General features: G+C 31.9%; 1 non-coding gene across 1 annotated transcript; it reads left to right on the top strand.

The window, feature by feature from the left end:
• Positions 1-4552: 4552 nt before the first annotated feature.
• On the top strand, positions 4553-4659 carry LOC139846351 (small nucleolar RNA R71). Its single transcript, XR_011759064.1, has one exon. It is a non-coding gene; the product is annotated as a small nucleolar RNA R71 (small nucleolar RNA).
• Positions 4660-20963: the final 16304 nt, after the last annotated feature.

Here is a 20963-nt window from a genome sequence, read left to right on the forward strand (position 1 = left end):
TTGTTTGTTTAGTCTCTTATATATGTAACAAGAACATTTATGAACCTGTAATCTATTCGCATGAACTGCTCGTGTTTTTACATCTACGAGTGCACAGTTACAAATTTGAGTATTAAGTATAAAGGTAATTAGAGAATGGGTGAATGAATATGATGGTTGTTTGTATTTTATTTTTTCAGTTATATTTCCTTGACTGTTATGGTTTGTTATTTCTGATATATTTTATGGAAACATACAAAAGGCAATGATGATCAATTTTGTCTGCTATATACGCGCTGATAAAAATTGTAAGCATATACTGGCGGGGCAATCTACAGATTGCAGCCGTACGATTCAGGATTAATTAGTTGAGTTTATGCATTAACTTGAAACTCGCTTTATTAGCCGGTTTTTAGATGGTTCTTCATTTTTGGTGGTCTTTATTGTTCGATGTATTGTTGGAAAACTTAGAAAATGGATGTTCAATTCGAGGACTATTGATTGACTGTTAAAAAAAATATCGTATACTGGCGGGGCAAAATGCAGATTACAGCCATACGGTTTGATACTTTCTTAGTTGACTTTATACATCGATCTGAGCCTCGGTTCAATGTTATATTTACTTACTTACTTTATCCATCGATAATAGTTGTTGATAGCTGCAAGTCATTATTCAGTTATTTGTGTTAACAGTATTATTTGCCTAACTCCTATGGTTGTTCGTTATTTCAGATTTATTATATGGAAAGATACAAAAGGCAATGATGATCATTTTTGTATGATACGGAAACGTTCATAAAAGTTGTAAACGTATGCTGGCAGCACAATCTGCAGATTGCAGCCATACGATTCAGGATTTATTAGTTGATTTTATGCATTGATTTGAGCCTCGGTTTCTTAGCTGGTTTTTTGGGTGGATCTTGGTTTTCGATGCTCTTTATTGTTCGATCTATTGTTTGAAAACATAAGAAATGTACGCCCAACTCGAACGCTATTAGTTGAATGTTAATAAAAAATAGAATCGTATACTGGCGGGGCAAAATGCTGGTTGCAGCCATACGGTTTGATACTTTCTTAGTTGACTTTATATCATGGGGGCTATTTATAGGCGTAGAATGTCTGAAATTCTAGGGATACACGTGTCAATCGCTGATTAATTCTGTTATGCGAAGTATCCGGAAGGTCGGTGGTGTGTGCTGATGTGGATGCGTGCCGCTCACGCACCTAGTAAAAGGGCTTAAGCATTAAAGCTGATTGTAGGGCTTACGCATGACGCTGGGCGGCCTACTATGCTCTGGATGGAAATTCCTAAAAACTGCTAAGTACTGTTATCTTTTATGCTTTTTAATCCATTCTTCTGTATAAAATGATATCTTTATGTGTGTATCCCCTAGGATACACTATTAAGATTCTGTATCAGAAACTCATAAAAATGAAAAGTATCTCACAAAGATTCGGTAAGTACAGAATTTAAAGCCTTAGAACACTTAAACCTCAAGATATATCAAGTATATCTGAGATTCGGTTTCGGTATCTGATTCGGTAACCAGATTCAGTGAAAATCCCCAACAGATGAATCCAATCCAATGTTTAACACTTTGAATCAAATTTTGTAACCTTGCTGCACAAGGAAACAAGTTAGTAACAAGTAAAATATCAATTGAACCGAATGTGAGGAAATCGAATGTCAACTATAGCAGTTGACAAACCGACTATAAGTGTGAAACTTAGATAATCTATCGAATAACATCTAGAACCACTTGAATTAGCTGCGATTTATCAAACCAAATGTGACTGAATCACAAACACTCTATAATCTGCAACACCTTAAGCGAATTTATGAGATAAAACAGACTCGGTATGGCAGTTGAGATACCAAATGAGGATTAAATCACCAAAAATTGATGAATTGATGAAATTAAACTGTCAGGTAGTTGCCAAATCACCTCACAAACTTAACTGAATCCACTGATCTTCACTTGAACACAGAAACAAGCTTGAATTGATAAAAATAAAGAGTTTTAGCCACCAACTCTAAAAAATAGCTTGATCTCCATAATTGTTGTTGTAAAGCTGTAATAGTGATCGAAACACATTCCAATATACCTAATAAACCTTCGATGATCTTTTTACACAAATCTGAACGCCAGATTATCAAATTCGATGATACCAAATGTGATTCAATCTAACCGAATGTGTACAAATTTTATAATCTTCAATCTCTGGATCGATATAGTGATGTAATATCACTCTCTGGAAGCTTTGATACTAAATGATAGGTTAGATCATACTGAGAATTGAAGAAATAAGAGATAGAATGAGATTCGGTTAAATAGTGAACAAATTCGGTATAGAGAGTTTCGGTAAAATTATATTTCACAGCTTCTTAAACTCAGTTACAATGCAATGGCTATCTAATTAGGTATACTAAGGTTCCTTATATTGCCCTCTTCTAAGGAACCATCTATTAAACTTATTTCATATTAACACTATACACTTTCCGGGGTCCTAACATTCGGTTTGTTATTACTTTCATCTGATATTCGATCAATTATATAAGTTTCGCACTTAGATTCGAGAGTTCTTTAAGTTTCGGGAGTTCTTTAAGTTCCAAGGTGGGTGGTTCTTCCAAGGAAGATTTTATTCGGAACCTATTACCATCGTTAATTTCTTCAAAAGGTTCATCTTCCCCGGGAATTTCTTCTTCTACGTATTCTTCATTGATGAATACCTTCAACAGCTCGTCTAACTCTATATCGACATCAAAATCTTCACCTTCACCCATCGGGGTGAAATCTGAGGTGTCGATATTTAATAGTTCTTCTAGTTCTTCCTCAATACAATAATCAACAATGTCTATTTGGAAACATTCATCATCAGGAGACATAGGGTGTTTCATAGCCTTATCTATGTTCAATATAATTCTATCCTCCCTCACACCTAAGCTGAGATTTTTCTCTTTTACGCGCACAATTGCGTCTGCGGTATTCAGAAAGGGACGTCCTAGAATTAGGGGAACCTTACTATCTTCTTTCATTTCAAGAACAACGAAATCAGCAGGAAAGATTAAGTGATATACTTTAACCGGTAGGTTTTCAGCAATGCCAATAGGATAGTTGTAAGTTCTATCAGCTAATCGTATACACATCTTGGTTGGTTTTAAATCACCTAAGTTCAATTTTAAGTAGAAGGAGTGAGGCATAAGGTTAATGCTCGCTCCTAAATCAGCTAATGCATCGTACATTACTGAATCTCTCATCAGACAAGGAATGATGAAGCTTCCAGGATCTCCAAGTTTTGGTGGCATATTTTGCTTTTGTAAAATTGCCGAACATTCCTCATTAAGGAATGTGGTTGAAACTTCTGCATATTTTCCTTTGTCAGCTATGAGATCTTTGATAAATCTTCCATAATTCGGCATACCGTGAGAACATCTACAAGCGGTACATTTATACAAATTTGCTTAATCATGTCAGCAAATTTGTTATATTGTGCTTGTAATTTATCTTTCTTCAAACGTTGCGGATATGGAATTGGAGGTTTGTATACCTTCAATGGTGGTTGATTTTGAGTCTTTTGTGCACTTGTGGTTTGCATCGTATTTTCTTCTACCACAGGTTCGTTTTCTTGTGAAACATGAATAGGAGTGAGAGGCTTTGGAATCCCTGGGATAATGCTTAACCCAGTTCGCGTAGTGATTAAATTAACTTGAGAAATATTACTTGAATTTTGAGTTTCCTTACCCTTAGGGTTTGGTTGCGTGTTGGATGGTAACGTTCCCGATTACCTTTCAGCAAGTAATTGGGATATTCTTCCCATATCTCTTTCAAGGTTTTGAATTGATGCTTGATGATTCCTTTGTACTTGCTCATTTCCCGTTTGGACTTGATTTAATTGTCTCTTTACTTGCTCATTCGTTTCTGATTGACTTTTGACAAAATTCATCATAACTTCTTCAAAGTTAGATTTCTTCTCTACTGGTTGCGTGTTATGATTTTGTTGTTGATACGGTAATTGTTGGAAATTTTGTTGAGGTGGAAATGGAGGTTGGTTTCTATTGAAAAATCCTGGTGGTCCATTTCTTTGAAAACCAAAATTCTTCGGATTTTGATATCCTGGGTTTGCAGGTTTTTAATTAGAATTCACTCCTTGAAAATTGCCTTGTCTTTGATTGGCCATAAAATTAAGTTGTGCTACTGAGTTCATTGGCTGATCATTGATATCACAATCTTTCGTGAAATGTGGTTGTCCACAGATTTCACATCCTACTTGCAATGCAAAAACTGTTGAATTTAGTTTCTCGATTTCTCTTCCAAACTTTTTGAATTGATTCGATAGTGAAGCTATGGTTGTGTTGTTGTCTTCATTTTCTTCAAGGCTTGCCACCGTCCTTCTAGGTTGTTGATCTCTAGACGGTTTCCATTCAAAAGTATGAACAGACATGTCTTCTAACATGTCATACGCTTGATTAGGTGATTTGTACATAAATACTCCTCCAGCGGATGAATCTAATATACCAAGAGTATGTTCATCAATACCACGATAAAAAGTTTGTACAATTTGCCCTTTTTGCAATCCGTGTTGCGGATAATTTCGTAACATTCTTTTTAATCTTTCCCATGCATCATAAAGAGTTTCATCCGACTTTTATTTAAAAGTGGTGATTTCAATTCTAAGTCTTTCGGCTTTTGCCGGTGGGAAAAATCGGGTAATGATTTTATCTCTTAATTCGTTGAAAGTTGTCATAGAATCAGGTTTTGATGCTTTTAACCATGCTTTTGCGTATCCGATTAACGAGTATGGAAAAGTTCTTAACTTAAATTCATATAAAGAAACATCTTTGTTTTTATACAGTTCACATAAATCCTCAAAAGCTTCTAGATGTTCTATCGGATGATTATTAAATCTTCCGTCAAATTGGTTCTCACGTACCATGTGCATAAACTGCCCCTTGACTTCCCAGTTTTCAGTCTCAATTTCAGGTCTTCTTATAGGTGCAAGAGCGAGAGGGGGAGCAGTTTGTCTGATATTTCCACATTGGTAGATCATTTGGATCAGGTGTTACTTCAGCCATTTCTTCTTTAATGACGATGGTTTTAGGTTCAGTTTTGATTTATGGTTGACCACTAGTGTTTCCTACTTGTTTTTTGATATTTTTCGATGTTTTTGGTTTACTATTACTACCTAATTTTTTTTGTTTCCTGTTTTAATCTTTTGATCAAGTCTCTTTCAGGTTCTGGATTAAGTGCAACGAGTTTTGGATATCTTGAACGGGTCATACAATTACAAAATTGTATGTAGTCTTGAAGGATTTATTCACTAAGTGTATAAACATTGAACTTTCTTGAAAATGAATTTTCACGAAAGGATCGAATAACTAAAAACAATGATAAAAACCTTTAAACAAACAGATTTTTCTTCTGATTTTGCCCACATTTCGAATAGCCAAAAGATGCAGCAGAGGAGCAGGATTCGTTTGGTCCCAATATAATTGGGTACTGTTTGGCTCCAATAACCCAGTCCACGTACAAATCCAACGACTACTACGAATCAGAAAAATTATCTATTTATTTAACCACCAACTTTCCCCGGCGGCAGTGCCAAAAAGTTGATGTGCATGATCGTGTCCTTTTATTTTGAGCGGATTTGAATTTATTTTATTACACGAATTGGTTGTGATTATATGGCGTTTTTATGATTTCGGATGGATTTTACACATATAGGCAACTAGTTCCATTCGTATAGTAATATTTTATTTGGTAAATCTGGTTCGTTCCACAAGGAAATGGAGTTTTCAAGATTTTTAATTGCTAAAAGTTAAACTATTAAAAAGGGGGATTTTGGATAAGGCTTTAATTATAACTAAAAGGAAATAACTAAATTAACGAAACTAAATAAAACTACAATTTATACTAATTTGTAAAAAAATAGAGAAATAAGATTTTTCATGGCAATATAGTAAAATAGTAAAAAGTAATTAAAATTTACTAGATGGTAAAAAGTAATACGGTAAAAAGTAACTAAAATTTATCTACGTAGTAAAAAATGAAATTGATGAGATTTAAAATAAAGTAAAGTAGTGGCTACTAAAATATGTCCCCTCTGGATTATGGATTATTTTTAAGTCCAATTACGATGTTTTAATATATATATCCTTATATTTTATCTTTTGATTTATAAAGATTTAACCAACTAAAATTAAATCTAACTTTCGTTAGATCTCGTTTTAGCGAATTAAATTATACCCCGACTATTCAAATTGAGATTTAATCCGGTTTTAACTTTCGCTAATACCAATATTATAACGGTCTTCCCTTTTTATAATTACACGATTATATAAACTATAATATTACCCAAATTACCGAATCACACTTCTAAATTGTTGTCAATAATTTGTCCATATGTCCGTCTAGATCACTGAGGTGTTGAAGCATAATTTATGTAAATTTAATTAACTTTCGCTAATCAATTTAATAAATTATGTGATAGGGGTGAAAATATCAAATTATATAACAATGGGTCGGTGATTAAACTCAATGTTAAAATAGTCAAAGTTACATCATAATATTATAATATGGTTCAATCCATTCATCCATAGGTTCTACATTTTAGCCACCACTATGGGTATTTAGTTGGACATTATAACAGCATAAAAATATAAATTATATAAAGTGGACATGATAACAATAATAATAATAATAAACGATAACAATAATAAATAATAAATAACGATAATAACGACGATAATAATAAATATTACGATAATAATAATAATGACAATAATATAATAATATCAACAGTAATAATAACTATAATAACGATAATAACGATACGTGAAAATAAAGTTGGGACGTGGAGACTTACATCGAGTTGGAATGGTAGAAAAGCAGTACTATAATACCCGTAAACTTGAATTACACCACTTACTACTAATTAGAACTTTAATAAAAATATAACTAAAATATATTAAAAGAAACTTGAAAGTGAATTATGAGTTTGATCCGTGCATTTTTCTTCTGTCTCTGAGTTGCCTTTTATAGGCAATTGGATTCACTATTAAACTTTAAAAATTAGCTGGAGCCTTACTGTAATAGATATCAACGAATAATTTATATAATTATATTATATTTATTATATAATTATATTATTATTATGAATTATATATATTATATTATATTTTTGTGCATAGTTGACTTGTAATTTTAGCTCCGTTGAGTCGTACGTTGATAGTTGGTTCATGTCTCTGTTTCGGATTTTCGAACGTCTTCTCATACGCTAAGATATCTTGTACTTTGCGTTCCGTGGCTGGTACTCTTATCAATATTTAAATGTTATTCATCAATAAATTGAATCACTTGGACTGTATCTTGTACATTTGAGCTTTTTGGTCATTTGCGTCTTTCAAATCTTCGTTTTCGTCTTTAAATCTTCATTTTCGAGCGATTTGCGTCTTTTGTCTTCGCACTTATTTATTTAAATGATTACAACTAAAAATAATGAAATTATCATTAAATTCATTACATATTAGAACGATATTGCGACTAAATATATGTTCGTTTGGAACAATATCAGGGGGGCTATTTATAGGCGTAGAATGTCCAAAATTCTAGGGATACACGTGTCAATCGCTGATTAATTCTGTTATGCGAAGTATCCGGAAGGTCGGGGGTGTGTGCTGATGTGGATGCGTGCCGCTCACGCGCCTAGTAAAAGGGCTTAAGCATTGAAGCTGACTGTAGGGCTTACGCATGACGCTGGGCGGCCTACTATGCGCTGGATGGCAATTCCTAAAAACTACTAAGTACTGTTATTTTTTATGCTTTTTAATCCATTCTTCTGTATAAAATGATGTTTTTATGTGTGTATCCCTTAGCATACACCATTAAGATTCTGTATCAGAAACTCATAAAAATGAAAAGTATCTCACAAAGATTCGGTAAGTACAGAATTTAAAGCCTTAGAACACTTAAACCTCAAGATATATCAAGTATATCTGAGATTCGGTTTCAGTATCTGATTCGGTAACCAGATTCAGTGAAAATCCCCAACAGATGAATCCAATCCAATGTTTAACACTTTGAATCAAATTTTGTAACCTTACTGCACAAGGAAAAAAGTTAGTAACAAGTAAAATATCAATTGAACCGAATGTGAGGAAACCGAATGTCAACTATAGCAGTTGACAAACCGACTCTAAGTGTGAAACTTAGATAATCTATCGAATAACATCTAAAACCACTTGAATTAGCTGCGATTTATCAAACCAAATGTGACTGAATCATACACACTCCACAATCTGCAACACCTTAAGCGAATTTATGAGATGAAACAGACTTGGTATGGAAGTTGAGATACCGAATGAGGATCAAAACACCAAAAACTGATGAATTGATGAAATTAAACTGTCAGATATTTGCCAAATCACCTCACGAACTTAACTGAATCCACTGATCTTCACTTGAACACAGAAACAAGCTTGAATTGATAAAAATAAAGAGTTTTAGCCACTAACTCTAAAAAATAGCTTGATCTCCATAATTGTTGTTGTAAAGTTGTAATAATGATCGAAACACATTCCAATACACCAAATAAACCTTCGATGATTCTTTACATAAATCTGAACGCCAGATTATCAAATTCGATGATACCAAATGTGATTCAATCTAACCGAATGTGTACAGATTTTATAATCATCAATCTCTGGATCGATATAGTGATGTAATATCACTCTCTGGAAACTCTGATACCAAATGATAGGTCAGATCATAGTGAGAATTGAAGAAATAAGAGATAGAATGAGATTTGGGTAAATAGTGAAGAAATTCGGTATAGAGAGTGTCGTGACCCATCCTAATCCATCTGGACGAATACATTACATTTGGTTACATTGCGAGGTACTTGACCTCTATATAATACATTTTACAAACATTGCATTCATTTTTAAAAGGAAAACTTTCATTATATCGAAAGTTGACGGCATGCATACCATTTTATAATATATCCAACTATAATTGACTTAATAATAATCTTAATGAACTCAACGACTCGAATGCAACGTCTTTTGAAATATGTCATGAATGACTCCAAGTAATATCTCTAAAATGAGCAAATGCACAGTGAAAGATTTCTTTTATACCTGAAAATAAACATGCTTTAAAGTGTCAACTAAAAGGTTGGTAAGTTCATTAGTTTAACATAAATAATCATTTCCATGATTTTAATAGACCACAAGATTTTTATTTTCATTTCTCATAAATATACGTCCCATGTATAGAGACAAAAATATCATTCATATGGATTGAACACCTGGTAACCGACATTAACAAGATGCATATAAGAATATCCCCATCATTCTGGGACATCCATCGGACATGATATAAAAACTCGAAGTACTAAAGCATCCGCTACAACGGATGGGGTTTGTTGGGCCCAATAGATCTATCTTTAGGATTCACGTCAATTAGTAAACTGGTTTACTAATTCTTAGGTTACCAAGCAAAATGGGCATATTCGGCTTCGATCATTCAACCATGTAATGTAGTTTCGATTACTTGTGTCTATTTCGTAAAACATTTATAAAAGCAGCGCATGTATTCTCAGTCCCAAAAATATATATTGCAAAAGCATTTAAAAAGGGAGTAATGAAACTCACGATACTGTATTTTGTAGTAAAAATACATATGACGATGTTGAACAACTGAACAATGCAAGGTTGGCCTCGGATTCGCGAACCTATATCAAGTATATATATTAACACATATAATTATTCAAATAAATATGTATTTTGATATTAGTAATATACCTTGTGATATTAAATTTAATATTAATAATTACTTAAATATATTTATTTTATATATATTCTATTAAATTATTATAATAATCTATTATATACTTTATGAAAATATCTTGGATAAGTATTTAGTATTAATATTTTTCAATACTCATAATTTTTTTAATATGATAACATCTTTAATAAATTCGAGTTATATTAAAACGTAAATGAAACAAAAGTATTTTATTAGTAAAAGTAGTATACTTATAATATATACTCCTATTTATTTAAAGTTTGTATCTAATTTATAGTATTTATCTTTTTAGTTTAAGATCATAAAAATATAGTTATATTTTATATACGAAATATATTTAAAACTAAAGTTATAGTTAGTAATTTTAATTATAATAATAATAATGATAAAAATAATACTAATAATGATATTCATATTAATAATAAAGATAATACTAATAATGATTTTGTTAGTAATAATAATACTAATAGTGTTTAATTATAATACTACTAATAATAATAATAATGATAATAATGATAATAATAATAATAATAATAATAATAATAATAATAATAATAATAATAATAATAATAATAATAATAATAATAATAATAATAATAATAATAATAATAATAATAATAATAATAATAATAATAATAATAATAATAATAATAATAAAAATAATAATAATAATGATAATATGAATAATAAGTATACTACCTTAAAGAATAGCTTCCTAAAAAGGTTAGAATAGCTTCCTAAAAAGATGTCACAACCCGGGCTCGAACCCGTGACCTCTCGATTAAACACAACACACCCAACCATGGACCTATCTGTTACTTTCTCGAAATAACATGCAGTTTTAATCTTATAACATGTATGAGCCGATTTTCTCTTTCTTAAACGCAAAACCCAAATCATTCTCATATTGGTTCACAATCATCTCCTTCCATTATGTAACCATCATTATCATTATTTATCGTCTTGATCATAATTCATTAACATAATCATAATCCTAATCTTTATCATCCTAATCTTTATCATGATCAAAATCATTATCACATTATAATCATAATCATATCTTAACTATATCATAATCATAATCATATCTTAACTATATCATAATCATAATCATATCTTAACTATATCATAATCATAATCATTATCATCATTCGTTTCCAATATTATCAGCATACTCGCTTAAGCTCCATCTTATTATCATCATGACTTGTAGTCCATTTAAAGTCCAATAAGGTAGCCCGTCATGAATTAAATGGCCCAATAGTTAAATTAAAATACATGGTCCAATAACTAACTCAATGTTCACGGCCTAAATGCTATTTAGGATTTGTAGCAGACAACATAACTCGTCAATATCTACTTCGCCTTTATTCGTTATAAAACACTAACATCATCATTATAATTGATGTCCCATATCATCATCATCATCATCCATTATTGTATTAAATGATAGAAACGTTAAATTTGGGGGTCCATTATGGTACACCATGAGTTGGAGTTTGTGCCACTTAAATAATATAGTACGCCATATTTTTAGAATCCCATAAGCAATTTTGTCAAATGGGTCGGCCATGATTTAATAAAGTGTTCCTCTTGTTTAATTCTATTAATATTCTATGTCTTTGTTTTCAAGGCTTTAACATGTACAATCATTCTCGTTTCATTAGGTGTTCACAGAAGAAATTGATATGGAAATAGATACGTGTTTTATAGCAGCTGTAGCAGCGGTGTTTTGTTCAAATGAAACAAAAAAAATGGAATACAAGAGGTAAATACCACGTAGTATAGTGGCAGCTGTAGACAACAATATTTGGTGATGGAAAGCTGCAGTATTTTGCTGCTGTGGTGATGGTTTCAGACAGAAACAGATTAACATAAGTAGCAGTAGCAAGAAGTCATATTGGCTATTTATTTTGATGTGGGATGTTAATCGAAACCAGTATTGTAGTGACCCGAACTTTTCCATGTTTATATATATTAAATGAAATTGATATTTATATGATTAAGTGTTTCCAACATTTTAAGCAATCAAACTTGTTAAGACTTGATTAATTGAAATATGTTTTATATAAACAATTGACCACCCAAGTTGACCGGTGATTCACGAATGTTAAAACTTGTAAAAACTATATGATGACATATATATGGTTATATATATAGTTAACATGATATTATCATAAGTAAGTATCTCATTAGGTATTTTAACAATGAGTTATATACATAAAAATGAGACTATTGAATTAAGAAACTCGAAAACGATATATATAACGATTATTGTTATAACAACGTCTTACTAAGTACATATGAATCATATTAAGATATTGATACACTTGGTTAATTATGTTAAATGATAAGTAAATATATCATTAAGTGTATTAACAATGAACTACATATGTAAAAATAAGACTACTAACTTAATGATTTCGATTCGAGACATATTCGTAACGATTATCGTTGTAACGACATTTAACTGTATATATATATCATACTAAGATATATTATATATCATAATATCATGATAATGTAACAATTTAACATCTATTTAAATATAATAAACAATGGGTTAACAACATTTAACATGATCGTTAACCTAAAGGTTTTAAAACAACATTTACATGTAACGACTAACGATGACTTAACGGCTTAGTTAAAATGTATATATATGTAGTATTTTAATATGTATTCATACACTTTTGGAAGACTTCGAGACACTTATCAAAATACTTCTACTTAACAAAAATGCTTACAATTACATCCTCGTTCAATTTCATTAACAATTCTACTTGTATGCACCCGTATTCGTACTCGTACAATACACAGCTTTTAGATGTATGTACTATTGGTATATACACTCTAATGATCAGCTCTTTGCAGCCCATGTGAGTCACCTAACACATGTGGGAACCATCATTTGGCAACTAGCATGAAATATCTCATAAAATTACAAAAATATTAGTAATCATTCATGACTTATTTACATGTAAACAAAATTACACATTGATATCGGCTAAAAAGTCACGTTTTCACCCCGGTATTAAGGCCCAAAAACAATAAAGATTTGAACTTTGTCGGCAAAATACCCACTTCGTTGGTTAGAATTGAAGAACAAGTAATTACGAAGGCGGTGCAAAAATAATCAAGAGAATCGGAGCTAAAACAAAGATTTTAGAGCGAAAACGGTGAAAGACACGAAATCAAGTTACGGTCCAGGGAATCAAGGCTGACCAGCAAGCCATACAGCCTTCCATACGGCCTGACAGTATGGAAACGGCCTGCCATATACGTGCCACCACACGAGCCACCATACGGTCTGCCTTGCATACGGCTTGCCAAAAACGGGCTGCCATACGCCCTGCCATACGCCCTGCCAGGCGTATGCTGGCAAATTCCAAGTCTATTTAAAGGATCTTTGTCATTCATTCCAACACACACTTCAATTCACTTCTTTCTCTCTCTCTTGTACAATATTAGTCATACTTTTAAGGCCTTCTCACCTCCGTGCGGGAAATTAAGTACCCGGAGGTGAATGCTGAAGATTGTATTAGGAGCGGTCTGGAGTCTTGAAGTTGTCACTTTTGTATTCGGAACTCGTTTAATCTACTGGTACTTCTATCCTTTATCTTATATAATGTTTTATGATATTATTGCCATGATTAGCGAGTAGTTATCTTTAGTGTATGCTACGATGTAAGCAATTATAATGCCGAAATAATATTATGGTTTGTGTATGCTGTCGAAATGCTTTCCGATTATGCTTTAAACTCAATAGCTTTTCTAACTAATAGAACGTAGTTATAGGCTCTGTTATTGGGAAGTCGCGAACCCCGATTCATAGTACACTATCTGTATCACCCCTTGGTAACAGAAGTCTATCGGATACAATGTAAGATTAACCGAGGCACACCGGTTGTAGTAAGTCTATCTAGCTTTGGATTCCGACTGAGGACTCTTTCATAGTGAAACATCTGACTAGGCCCCTAGTACATTGTCGGTCCTAGACCATGCTAGTGTAGTCACCAAGCATATAAACTTCGTATGTGCAGTTGTTGTAACCTGTACCTCTGCTAAGTAAGGCCATGGAACACGATTAGTGTTGACCAGTACACTGCACCATAACGCGGTCTCAAGCATTGCACCCCGCTTGAGGGATTCTTAGTTAACTAAGGAACTGTTTGTTTAGACACATAAAGGATTGGACCGTTAGGATAACCGAACGTGTTCATGGAAGTCACACTTGACTTGGCCATGGTGTTCTTTATGGTTGAACTCTTTTTAAGGGCCTAACTATCCTTTACCAATCATTAACGAAAGCATTGAAACACATCACGTCTCTTGGATATGGTAAACCATGTATTCTATTATGCTTAAGAAAGTTTAGACCATTTTTGAATGTTAATACGTCACCCAACCGAATCGCTCAATTGGATGAGCCGTCTGAACGTGTATGTCTGTAGTCAGACTGCATGGGCGTTGGGGGTAAGGGACATTGCTGTCTATTCAGAATCTTCAAGCCTAACGCAGTACCCAGTGACATGTTTTATGACAGGGGCGTTTAGGACCAGTGTAATGAATACAGGGCCTCTGCCTATTCATGAGCCAGCATTCCATAATCTCGGCAGAATAACTGATGAAGTCATAGTATGCACTTACTTTAACCTTATCTGGATTAAAAATTTTATCGCATTTACTTTATTTATCTTAAATTAGAAAATCCAAAAATAAATATTCACTACTCCCTAACTATCTTAGGCTACAATATAGGTTCGATGTTACTAATATCTCAAAAATATGACTATAGGTCATACTTCCCTTACTTATAAGGAGTAGTAAGATTTAGGCCCTGCTAAATATAAATTTAAAATAGTACCCTCTCCCATGAGTGGCTGATCCTGGCGAGCCGCGGCATAACGACACCGCGCAAATAAAAACCTTCCGTTTCGGCCATATCAAGAGACCTACTAGATTTTGGCGCCGCTGCCGGGGAACTGGTATCAGGCAATACTGTTTTCAATCAAAATTATTCACAAGCATTTAGTGGTGTCTAAGAAAGACAATTATACAATTATACACGGACTTGGTTATTGGATTTTCCCAACAGTCGCCAATTATATTGGGACCAAAAGGATTCTGCCTCTCTGTAGTCGGCCTGGCCACTTGGTTTGTTGAATAGTTTGTGCGGAACTTTGTTACCGAAATACCAGGGAATCAGTAGCCAGAACCAAAAACATATTCCACCATAGGATAGTTAGTTAATTAGATTAGATTACTTTAGATTACTCTAGTTTACCTTAGATTAGACCACCTTAGATTACCTTAGATTGCCTTAGATTAAATTAGATTACCTTAGAATTAGATTAGTTTAGTTTAGCTTATTATAATTTAGCTTATTTGCGAAAATTAAAAACAAAAAGGAATACCTAGTGTATGACCCAAACCCGATCTAGACCAGGGCCATTGTTATTCGTACCTGATCCAGACGCAATAATCTATAAAGCACACAAGGAAGCACAAATCAGAAACCAAATGGCGTTACGCGTTACTTTAGCAGAAAATACGAAACCCTCGATAGAAGGTCGAGGAGGACCAATCAGATTTCCAGAGATTCAAGGACACTCGTTCGAGTTAAAACATCACATCATCCAGCTCATTCAGAATAGCTGTCAGTTTCTTGGATTACCGAATGACGATCCTAATTCTCACCTTCGTAAATTCATATCTCTTTCGAACTCCTACAAACAGCCAGGGATAGGACAAGATATAGTCCGGCTATACTTGTTCCCCTATTCTCTCACTCATCATGCTCAAACTTTGTTTGAAGGACTGGAAAAAGATTCCATCACGTCATGGACGGAGATGGCGAATAAATTCCTAACCAAATATTTCCCTCCTTTTAAACAAACCAAACTGAAGAATGACATCATTAACTTCAAACAAAGTTATGATGAATCTATTTACACTGCATGGGAGCGTTTCAAAACCCTGCTGAAGAAGTGCTCTAATCACCAGTTAGAACGGTCAGCCCAAATCTGTACCTTCTACAATGGTCTTACGGTAAATCATAGGACGACGATCGATGCAGCAGCTCAAGGGAATCTGATGAACCAAACCGCAGATGAAGCATGGGAATTGCTCGAGAACATGAAGATGCATCATCATGACTGGAACAGTGGTGAAACAACTTCATCATCTGCCCCACTCTCTGCACTTAACAATCAAACGGAGGCCATCAAATCCCTCACAGATAAGATGGAATCTCTTGCCAAGCAACTCAGATAATTGAAGATGCAATCGTAGCAGGTTAACCAAGCTCAGGCTTGTGTTAATTATACCAACCTGTAACCTACTGAAGACTATCAAGTTGAGTACGAAAACCCTGACGGTTCAGTCTGTTACGTTCAATACCCAGCTCGTCCACCAAATCTCGGATTCAATCAACCACCAAGGGTTAATCAATTTCAGTAAAGCAATCAACGTTTCCGCTATCGCTATCCACCTTATCCAGCCCAACAATCTCAATTGACCTACGATCAACCACTTCCACTCACTGGTCCCCAGTTGAGGAGAATTCCCCTACCACCCAGATTACAAAAGCAGTTAACCCCACTCTTGGAGCTGATGATCAGTTAACTCAGTTCATCCAAGGACAACAACAGTTAAATCAGAGAACTGCAACCAGACAAGATCAGACGGAGATACTAATGAGAAATCAATTGGCTCTGCTCAAAAGTTTGGAAACGCAGCTCGAACAGTTATTACAACGCCTTGAAACCCGACCGCAGGGAAGATTGCCAAGTAATACTATTCAGAATCCCCATAAAGAAGAAGCAAAGCAAATGGATTCCGTAATCCCAGAGGAAGAACCACGGAGAAGGTCAACTAGGCTCAAGAACAAATCAACATATACTCAGAAGCTGACCCCTGAAACTCCAGTTCGCATACCTTATCCTGGAAGGCTACAAGAAGAACCATCCAAGCTTGATTCCTTCAAACTAGATGGAAGATTCTTGGACACTATGTTCAAAGTTCCCAACCAGAAGAGATACATCCGAAGGCTTCTTTCTATAAAGGAGAGGATACCAGACTCTAACAAAATTCCACTGAATGAAGAATGCTCTGCATTACTCAGAAACCCTCTACCACCTAAGCTAGGAGATAAGGGTCGATTCGTTTTCCATGTTCAATCTACCAATCTGGAACCATTCATGTGCTACCAGATTTAGGAGCAAGTATCAACCTAATCCCCTACTCTCTCTACAAGATATTAGAGTTAGGTGTAGAGACCCGTCCTAATCCATCCGGACAAAGTCCATATCGATTATAAATGATTCACAACAGTTGATTACATCGTGAGGTATTTGACCTCTATATGATACATTTTACAAACATTGCATTCAATTTTAAAAGACAATCTTTCTTTACAACGAAAATTGACGGCATGCATACCATTTCAGAATATATCCAACTATAATTGACTTAATAATAATCTTGATGAACTCGACGTCTCGAATGCAAAATCTTTTGAAAAATGCCATGAATGACTCCAAGTAATGTTTCTAAAATGAGCAAATGCACAGCGGAAGATTTCTTTCGTACCTGGGAATAAACATGCTTTCAAGTGTCAACCAAAAGGTTGGTGAGTTCATTAGTTTAACATAAATAAACATTTCCATTATTTTAATAGACCACAAGATTTTCATTTCTCGTAAATAAACGTCCCATGCATAGAGACAAAAATAATCATTCATATAGATTGAACACCTGGTAACCGACATTCACAATATGCATATAAGAATATCCCCATCATTCCGGGATCCTCCTTCGAACATGATATAAATTTCGAAGTACTAAATAATCCGGTACTTTGGATGGGGCTTGTTGGGCCCGATAGATCTATCTTTAGGATTCGCGTCAATTAGGGTGTCTGTTCCTTAATTCTTAGATTACCAGACTTAATAAAAAGGGGCATATCCGATTTCGATCATTCAACCATATAATATAGTTTCAATTACTTGTGTCTATTTCATAAAACAGTTATAAAAACAGCGCATGTATTCTCAGTCCCAAAAATATATATTGCAAAAGCATTTAAAAAGGGATTAATGAAACTCACGCATATAAATATTGTAAAATAGTTAATAAAGCATTTGCATGTATTCTCAGCCCAAAAATGTAATGATGTAAAAAGGGAGCAAATGAAACTCACCTAATGTATTTTGTAGTAAAAATACATATGACGACATTAGACAAACTGAACAATGCAGGGTTGGCCTCGGATTCACGAACCTATATCATTTGTATATATATTAAAACGTATATTCGTAATTGACCAAATATATATATTATATCCTTAAATTATTTATTATGTATATATTTATCTGATTAATATTATGTTAAGAATACCTAATTTATTATATATGAATATTTATATAAAATTTGATAATATTATTAATACATACTTATATGTAATATAAATATATTCTCACATGTATATTATTCACTTGTTATAAAATTAACAATGATAATAAAATAATTTTTAATAGAAGGATAGTTTTAATATCATGATAATTTTAGTAATACTTATAATATAAATAATAATACTAATAATACATTTAGTAATGATAATAAAAATATGATACTTTTAATACAGTTGGTAAAATGATAAAAATAATATTTTTAACGATATTAGTAATTTTAAAAATAATTATGGTTTTAATAGTAATTATTAGTGGTCGTATTCATAATAATTCTAATAATTATAAAAGGATACTAATACTAATATTAATGATAAATAAACAAGTTTGCGTTATTTTTATAGTAATGATAATAATGATAATCCTAATTATGATAATACTTATACTAGTAGTTAAAACAATAAAGTTACATTTTTAAATGATAGCATTTATATTGGCAACAACATTAGAAACCCTATTTGATAATAATACTAACACTAGTAATACTTATAATAATAATATTTGTTATAATACTAATAATTTCTAAATATTACAGCTAATAACAATAATACTTGAATCAATAAAAATAACTAATAATACTTAACAATAATAATAATAATAATAATAATAATAATAATAATAATAATAATAATAATAATAATAATAATAATAATGATAATAATAATAATAACAAAGAAAAACTACCTTTAAAGGATAAAAAGTTAATAAACTGCCCAGGCCGGGACTTGAACCCGCGACCTCTCGAAACCCGACACAACCTCCCAACCACTCTGCTGCTTCAAATTTTCTGATTTATAACGGATTCTGTTTTAATTAAACCCAAAATAAAGTTCTGTTTTTCTTCCTCACGATTGCAGTCGACCAAGGATCAAAACCATAATCCCATCTTATTAATAATTAAAGTGTAGTTCTAAAATACTACTGGAATAGAATAAATTTGTGATTTATTAATATAATTAAAACAGACAAATAAAAATAAAAACAGATAGTACAGATCACGAAGAACATGACTAAAATCCATCAAACTTTATCAAAATCATAACAGTTAAATCCTGACTTGAATTACAACAGAAAGAAAGATTAAATTGTTGTTGAATTGATTTAAACAGAAAAAAATAATATATAAAAGAAAACACAGTAGCAGGACATAGCTAACACGTTTTAACCCGTTTTGAAACTCAAAATCAAATTCGAAATAGAAGCTGTTATAGACCACGATTATAACATGAAAAAGGTCAAATTTGTCTCCTAGAAACTTTCTGAACACTCAATTGAACCTATATCTTAATAGAAAACTCGAATTCGATCATAGAACGTTGTTTGACTTTCTATTTCTAAAACTTTGACTTTGAAAATTAGAACTCGATAGAATGAATTGGAACGTGTAATTTTGCAGATAGTTTGGCTAAAAGATTCCTAACCTCATGGAATTAACACATTTTGAATTTTGTTTCGAAATCGAGCATTTTGAATTTATCCTCCAAGAACAGAGGTTATGGTATAAAATAAAGAAAATTTGGTTAAATAACAATTCGATTCTGTTTTAAAAGAAAAATATATACTGTAATTGATATAGAGAATGGAGAAAATGAATTGAATTCATCAGTAAGATTGTGATTTCGAAGGTTTTGTAGAGAGGAAGAAGTCGACAGAAACAAGTTACTCAGGAGTATAATAAATAATTAAAAATTAAATAAAATAATAACTGGATATAGATTGGAAGTCGAATTTGTTGTGTTCCTCAGATTTCAACTATGTTTCGTACCAATTTGTTACAGGGAAAACCAATCTAATACAGTAAGATAGTGATTGGTACTGAATCCACTTCTTTTTATAAATTTTCTTTTATATAAATAATATTAATAATAAATACTAATAATACTAGTATTAGAAATATTAAATGGTAAATTAATTAATAATATCAATGTACCTAATAATCCTAGCAGCAATAATAAAATTAATAATAATAATAACATCAAAATAATACAAATACCAATAAGAATAATGATAAAAGTAATAAAATTATGATAAAAAAAATTATAAATGAAAGTGATAATTTTTAGTAAATACAATATATAAAAAGATAATACTAATAACTACATTATAAATTTTACTAATATATATAATAATACTATTATTAATTAAATGTATTCAATTTCATATATATATATATATATATATATATATATATATATATATATATATATATATATATATATATATATATATATATATTAATAATACATATAATAATAATAATGATAGTGACATTACAATAACAACTATAGCTTCACTTGTAATTTATTAATATTAATTGTTACTAATTATGTAATATTTAATAATTATATAATATATATAGTACATATACTATTTATATATTTTATATACATTACAATATATATAACGTAATAATTTTTATACATTTATATATATATAGCTTCATTTTAATTATCACTTAATTGCTCTGTATATTGATTTTTGTATACTCTTATATATATATATATATATATATATATATATATATATATATATATATATATATATATATATATATATATATATATATATATATATATATATATATTCATTTACAACAACTGTTCGTGAATCGTCGGGCACAGGCAAAGGGTATAAATGAATCTATGTAAATAGTTCGAAAATTTGTAGACTCAGTTTAACAGACTTTGCTTATCGAGTCGGAGTTATA

The sequence above is a fragment of the Rutidosis leptorrhynchoides genome, chromosome 4, assembly GCF_046630445.1.
Source record: "Rutidosis leptorrhynchoides isolate AG116_Rl617_1_P2 chromosome 4, CSIRO_AGI_Rlap_v1, whole genome shotgun sequence".
In the NCBI taxonomy this organism is placed as follows: domain Eukaryota; kingdom Viridiplantae; phylum Streptophyta; class Magnoliopsida; order Asterales; family Asteraceae; genus Rutidosis; species Rutidosis leptorrhynchoides.